We start from the raw sequence: 7,582 nt of genomic DNA on the forward strand, positions 1-7,582 counted from the left end.
AAGTAACAGACAAACCAATTACAACATTTAAAAAAAAAAAAAACTAAAATAATCAGTAACACAAACCAATCGCTCATAGTTTAGCAAAGCGTGTGTTTTTAATCTGTTGTGGGTATCCTATTATACTAATAAGCAACAACGTTTAAGTCATCCCAATGCCTAAAACACTAGACACATAACATACTTGTCCTTTACTCCAAGGACAAGCTTAACCTCAGACCCAAACTCAGACCATTTCACCCTCCTGGCACACTGAAATATACGAGGTGAAATCCAAGAAATCAGAAATGTTAAGTGGCGGTATCTTCTTCCAGAGTAGGGTCAAATTCGTGTTTGCCCGCAAATGTCACCGTGCCAGTAAGTCTGCAAATTCTCACTAGCGCTGGAGTACAAAGAAGCCTGACCACGAAAACACCTGTCCTAGCACCAGGAAGACACTGGGAAACGCTAGGCCCCTGAGCCTCGGCTGCAGCGATGCTGGGACAAGAGGTGGCCGCTGGCCTCGCAAGTGCAACGGACAGGGTCCCACACCCCCAGCCCGCCTCCCGAGAACCAGGAAACCTGTCAGGCCAGCCGGGACCCACATTCCTCAGACCCTCGCGCTCCAGCCCAGCGCGGACCCCGCCAGCCCGACCGCACCCCGACCGCTCCGGCCTCCAGGCTGCATTCTGTCACCTCATCCCTCCCTGGCTGCCTCCAGACCCCGCCACCGTCGCCGCGCGGCTTGGGCTCGGGCCGCCCCTGGGGCAGGAGCGCCCAGCTGCCGCCCCCCGGCTGGCTGGACACCGTCCATCCCCCGCGGCCCCGTCCCCGCCGCCCCCAGGCCCGAGCTCCTGCCTCGCGCTCCCCACCCCCAGCCTCTGCCCTCGCCCCCAGCGGCCGCTCCTGACCACTCTTGAACGCCGGCTACCTGGACCGCGGAGCGCTTCACCCAGGGCCCTAGGTTGCAGAGGGCCAGATGCTCTGGGTCCTGCTCCTTCTCCCGCTCCACGTGGTCCGCGTAGATGGAGAGCAGGATCCTGGAGGCGCACACGGCTTACTAAGCCACCGGCTCCCATGGCAGCACCGACACTCTCAGCAGGACAGCCGCCACCATCATCCCCTCTTCCCCAGGACTCCTTCCGCTTCCACCCGCCTCCACCTCATTCACCGCGGTCCGTCGGGGCCTGAGCCAGCCGCGCAGCCCTGCCCCATTGGCTAGGTAGCTAGCTCCAGGCACCGCCCCCACAGGCGCGGGGCCCAACCGCCGCAAAAAGGGTGAGGCTGGCTGAGCTGGGAAGGCGCTCAAGGGCGCCGAAGGAGGGGATGGAGCGCTCAATCGCCCGGGAGGCCGAATTGGTAGACTGAGGCTGAGGCGGTGCGAAGCGGCACGCGTGAAGGGTGGGGCCCGGTAAGGGGCGGGGCCCGGGGTGAGGGACGCGACCGAGCGAGAGGGACTTAGGGGAACCATTGCCAGAAACAGGTTGCAAGGATCCCACTGTGGGTGGCTGGATGAGCCCTCGACCGGCCCCTCCCTCTGGGGATGGCAATCAGTTGCCATCATTTTACCCTTTTTCTTTGTTATCTCTTGATATTTCTTACCCAATCCAAATCACCCCTGGCCAATGCTTGGGGCTCCTAAGCCACCCTCCTATGACCTGATCTTCCCACCACCCCCTCCTGGAGATTTGTGTTTAATCTGTGCAAATTTTTTTTTGTTTTAATGTGCAAAACTATATTTTAAATTAAACAACTTTTTTTTTTAATGATGTATAGGCTGGGTGCGGTGGCTCACGCCTGCAATCCCAACACTTTGGGAGGCTGAGGCAGGTGGATCACTTGAGGTCAGGAGTTTGAGACTAGCCTGGCCTACATGGTGAAACCCCCATCTCTACTAAAAATAAAAATAAAAATTAGCCAGGCATTGTGGTGTGTCTGTAATCCCAGCTACTTGGGAGGCTGAGGCACGAGAATTGCTTGAACCCGGGAGGCAGAAGTTGCAGTGAGCCAAATTCGTGCCACTGCACTCCATCCTGGGCCATAGAATAAGATTCTCAAAAAGAGGGATCCAAGATGGCTGATTAGGAGCATCTCAGGATTGCAGCTCCCAGCGAAAGCACACAGGGTGAGTGGACTCTGCATTTCCAGATGCATTTTTATTGCCCACAGACCAGGAGATTCCCAGGCAGAGGAGCCCCATGGGTCACCAGCACCGCTGGTTTGACTGGCGTGGCTGTTTTGCCAGCGGTTCTCCATACAAAATACACAGGTCCAGGCACCGTTTTAGCTGGCAATTGGAGCTCCTGGCAGACAGAGGCGCCCATTCAACTGATTAAAAAGGGGACTGAAACAGGGAGACAGGCCAGGAGATTCCTGGGCAAAAAAGCACCGCGAAACTCATTGTGGCTGTTTCAGCTGGTGCAGGCGCAGTGGGTCACTGCATGGGAAATCACACAGATCCTGGCGCCTTTTTAACAGGTGATTGGAACACCTGGTAGAGTCAACCGTTCAACTAAAAAAAGAAAAAAAGGGCTCTAAGGCAGGGAGCCAGGTGATCAGGCTCAGCTGGTCCCACCCACACAAAAGAATAGCAATCGGAAGCGCTCTGGATTGAGACCTTCACAGCAAGCACAGCTGAACCTCGGACGGTCCAGCTCTGTGGAGGAGGGGCGTCTGCCATTACCGAGGCAGTCCACCACTATGGAGGTACTTTGCCATTGCTGAGGCAGCCTGCCGTTGCCGAGGCAGCCCACCATTACAGAGGTGGGCTGCCACTGCCGAGGCAGTTCTAACTACACCCATATAAACAGGACTGCAGGGAAGTTCACACGGCAGCTGGGCAGAGCCCACAGCAAATCAGCAAAGCCTCTGCAGGCAGACAGTGACTAGGCTGCCTCTTTGCTGGGCAGGGCAGGCCTGAATAAAGACAGTAACACAACAGAAATCCATAAACAAAGCCCTAACTCCCCAAGACAGAGCACCTGGGAAAAAAATATTTAAAAAAAAAAGGGGCGGTTTATAAGTTCTGCTGCAGCAGACTTAAATGTACCTGCCCAGCAGCTCTGAATGAACAATGGAGCTCACAGCTCAGCACCTATAAAGGACAGACTGTCTCCTCAAGCAGCTCCCTGACCCCGGTATATCCAAAGAGTCACCTCTTACAGGAGAGCTCACATTGACATCTGACAGGTATCCTTCTGGGACAAAGATAGAAGAAGAAGAAACTGGCAGCAACCCTTACTGTTCAGCAGCTGCTGCAGCTGATTCACAGGCAAGCAGGGCCTGGAGTGGACCTCAGCAGTCCTACAGCAGAGGGGCCAGACTGTTAGAAGGATGACTAACAAACAGAAAGAAATAACTTCATCACCAACAAACTGGATGTCCACTCAGAGACCCAATCTGAAAGTCAACAACTACAAAGATGACAGGTGGATAAATCCACAAAGATGGGAAGAAACCAGCAGAAAAAGTATGAAAACACCCAAAAACAGAACACCTCTCCTCCTACAAGGGATGACAACTCCTCACCAGCAAGGGAACAAGGTTGGATGGAGAATGGGTGTGACGAATTGACAGAATCAGGCTTCAGAAGGTGGGTAATAAGAAACTTCTATGAGCTAAAAGAACATGTTCTAAACCAATGCAAAGAAACTAAGAACCTTGAAAAAAGATTTGACAAAATGCTACAGGGAATAAACAACTTAGAGAGGAATATAAGTGAATTGATGGAGCTGAAAAACACCACGAGAACTTTGCAAAGCATACACAAGTTTCAACAGCCAAATTGACGAAGCAGAAGAAAGGATATCAGAGGTTGCAGATCAACTCAATGAAATAAAATGAGAAGGCAAGATTAGAGAAAAAAAGGTAAAAAGGAATGAACAAAGAAATATGGGATTATGTGAAAAGACCTGATCGACACTTGATAGATGTACCTGAATGTGATGGAGACAATGAATCCAAGCTGGAAAATAATCTTCAGGATATTATCCAGGAAAACTTCCCCAACCTAGCAAGTCAGGCCAATATTCAAGTCCTGGAAATACAGAGAATACCATAAAGATATTCCTCAAGAAGCACAAGCCCAAGGCACATAATCATCAGATTCACCAGGGTTGAAATGAAGGAGAAAATGCTAAGGGCAGCCAGAGAGAAATGTTAGGTTACCCACAAGGGGAAGCCCATCAGACTCACAGCAGATCTCTGAGCAGAAACCATATAAGCCAGAAGATATTGGGGGCCAATATTCAACATCCTTAAAGAAAAGAACTTTGAACCCAGAATTTCATATCCAGCCAAACTAAGCTTCATAAGTGAAGGAAAAATAAAATCCTTTGCGAACAAGCAAGTACTCAAAGATTTCATCACCACCAGGCCTGCTTTACAAGATCTCCTGAAAGAGGCACTAAACAGAGAAAGGAACAACCAGTATCAGCCACTCCAAAAACATGCCAAATGGTAATGTAAATGGACTAAATGCCCAAATCAAAAGACACAGACTGGCAAATTGGATAAAAAGCCAAAACCCATTGATGCGCTGTATCCAGAGAACCATCTCACATGCAAGGACACACAAAGGCTCAAAATAAAGGGATGGAGGAAGATTTACCAAGCAAATAGAGAGCAAAAAAAAGCAGAATTTGCAATGCTAGTCTCTGATAAAATAGACTTTAAAGCAACAAAGATCAAAAGAGACAAAGACGGACATTACATAATGGTAAAAGGATCAATGCAACAAGAAGAGCTAACGATCCTAATATACATGCACCCAATACAGGAGCACCCAGATATATAAGGCAAGTTCTTAATGACTTACAAAGAGACTTAGACTCCCACACAACAATAGTGGGAGACTTTAACACCCCATTGTCAATATTAAACAGATCGATGAGACAGAAAATTAACAATGACATCCAGGACTTGAACTCGGACCTGGACCAAGCAAACCTAATAGACATTTACAGAACTCTCCACCCCAAATCCACAGAATATACATTCTTCGCAGCACCACATCACACCTAATCTAAAATTGATCACATAATTGGAAGTAAATCACTCCTCAGCAAATCCAAAAGAATGAAAATCATAACAAACAGTCTCTCAGACCACAGTGCAATCAAGTTAGAACTCAGAATTCAGAAACTAACTCAGAATCACACAGCTTCATGGAAACTGAACAACTGGCTCTTGAATGTTGACTGGATAAACGATGAAATGAAGGCAGAAATAAAGATGTTCTTTGAAACGAACGAGAACAAAGATACAACATACCAGAATCTCTGGGACACATTTAAAGCAGTCTCTAGAGAAAAATATATAGCAATAAATGCTCACATGAGAAGCAAGGAGAGATCTAAAATTGACACCCTATTGTCAAAATTGAAAGAGCTAGAGGAACAAGATCAAAAAAACTCAAAACCTAGCAGAAGACAAGAAATAACTAGAATCAAAGCAGAAGTGAAGGAGACAGAGACACAAAAAACCCTTCAAAAAATCAATAAATCCAGGAGCTGGTTTTTCAAAAAGATCAACAAAATAGACCACTAGCCAGATTAATAAAAAAGAAAAGAGAGAATAACCAAATTGATGCAATAAAAAACGATAAAGGGGATATCACCACAGATTCCACAGAAATTCAAACCATCATCAGAGATTATTACAAACAACTCTAGGCACATAAGCTAGTAAACCTAGAGGAAGTGGATAAATTCCTGGACACTTGCCTCTCCCAAGCCTAAACCAGGGAGAAGCCGAAACAGACCCATAACAAGGTCTGAAGTTGAGGCACCAATTCAAAGCCTACCACCCAAAAATAGCCCAGGTCCAGACGGGTTCACAGCTGAATTCTACCAGACATACAAAGAGGAGTTGGTACCATTCCTTCTGAAACTATTCCAAACAATCCAAAAAGAGGGAATCCTTCCCAAATCATTTTATGACACCAACATCATCCTGATACCAAAACCCGGCAGAGACTCAACAAGAAAAGAAAACTTCAGGCCTGTATCCATGATGAACATAGATGCAAAAATCTTCAATAAAATACTGGCAAGCTGATTGCAACAGCACATCAAAAAGCTAATCCACCCTGATCAAGTAAGCTCATCCGGGGGATGCAAGGCTGGTTCAACATACACAAGTCTATAAACATAATACACCACATAAACAGAACCAAAGACAAAAACCACATGATTGTCTCAATTGATGCAGAGAAGGCCTTTGACAAAATTCAACAGTGCTTTATGCTAAAAACCCTCAATAAACTAGGTATTGATGGAAAGTATCTCAAAATAATAAAAGCTGTTTATGACAAACCAACAGCCAATATCATACCGAATGGGCAAAAAATGGAAGCATTCCCTTTGAAATCTGGCAGCAGACAAGGATGCCCTTTCTCACCACTCGTATTCAATATAGTACTGGAAGTTCTAGCCAGAGCAATCAGGCAAGAAAAAGAAACAAAGGGTATTCAAATAGGAAAAGAGGAAGTCAAATTGTCTCTATTTGCAGATGACATGATTGTATATCTAGAAGACCCCATCGTCTCAGCCCAAAATCTCCTGAAACTGATAGGCAACTTCAGCAAAGTCTCAGGATACAAAATCAATGTGCAAAAATCACAAGCATTCCTATACACCAATAACAGACTTAAAGAGAGCCATATCAAGAATGAACTGCCATTCACAATTGCCACAAAAAGAATAAAATACCTAGGAATGCAACTAACAAGGAACGTAAAGGACCTCATCAAGGAGAACTATAAGATACTGCTCAACGAAATAAGAGAGGACACAAACAGATGGAAAAACATTCCATGTTCCTGGTTAGGAAGAATCAATATTGTGAAAATGGCCATACTGCCCAAAGTACTTTACAGATTCAACGCTATTCCCATCAAGCTACCAATGACCTTCTTCACAGAACTGGAAAAAACCACCTTAAACTTCATATGGAACCAAAAGAGAGCCCGCATAGCCAAGTCAATTCTAAGCAAAAAGAACAAAGCGGGAGGCATCACACTACTGGACTTCAAACTATATTACAAATCTACAGTAATCAAAACAGCATGGTACTGTTACCAAAACAGAGATATAGACCAATGGAACAGAACAGAGGCCTCAGAGGCAACACAACATATCTACAACCATGTGATCTTTGACAAACCTGACAAAAACAAGCAATGGGGAAAGGAGTCCCTGTTTAATAAATGGTGTCGGGAAAACTGGCTAGCCATGTGCAGAAAGCAGAAACTGGACCCCTTCCTGACACCTTACACTAAAATTAACTCCTGATGGATTAAAGACTTAAACATAAGACCTAACACCATAAAAACCCTAGAAGAAAATCTAGGCAAAACCATTCAGGTCGTAGGCATAGGCAAGGACTTCATGGCCAAAACACCAAAAGCATTGGCAACAAAAGCCAAAATAGACAAATGGGACCTAATCAAACTCCACAGCTTCTGCAAGGCAAAAGAAACAGTCATTAGAGTGAATCGGCAACCAACAGAATGGGAAAAAATTTTTGCAGTTTACCAATCTGACAAAGGGCTGATATCCAGAATTTACAAAGAACTAAAACAGGTTTACAAGAAAAAAACAAA

General features: G+C 46.1%; 1 long non-coding RNA gene and 1 pseudogene across 1 annotated transcript in view; both read right to left on the reverse strand.

The window, feature by feature from the left end:
* The window catches only part of LOC116537111, a 4,201-nt pseudogene extending 3,607 nt beyond the window's left edge, over positions 1-594 (reverse strand).
* The window catches only part of LOC116537112, a 21,402-nt gene extending 20,044 nt beyond the window's left edge, over positions 1-1,358 (reverse strand). Inside the window, exon 1 of the long non-coding RNA XR_004262955.1 lies at positions 911-1,358. This is a non-coding gene — a long non-coding RNA (uncharacterized LOC116537112). The remainder of the gene's footprint in view (positions 1-910) is intronic.
* Between the last annotated feature and the right edge of the window lie 6,224 nt (positions 1,359-7,582).

The sequence above is a fragment of the Sapajus apella genome, unplaced genomic scaffold (assembly GCF_009761245.1).
Source record: "Sapajus apella isolate SASKATOON/1434 unplaced genomic scaffold, GSC_monkey_1.0 scaffold106, whole genome shotgun sequence".
NCBI classification, from domain to species: domain Eukaryota; kingdom Metazoa; phylum Chordata; class Mammalia; order Primates; family Cebidae; genus Sapajus; species Sapajus apella.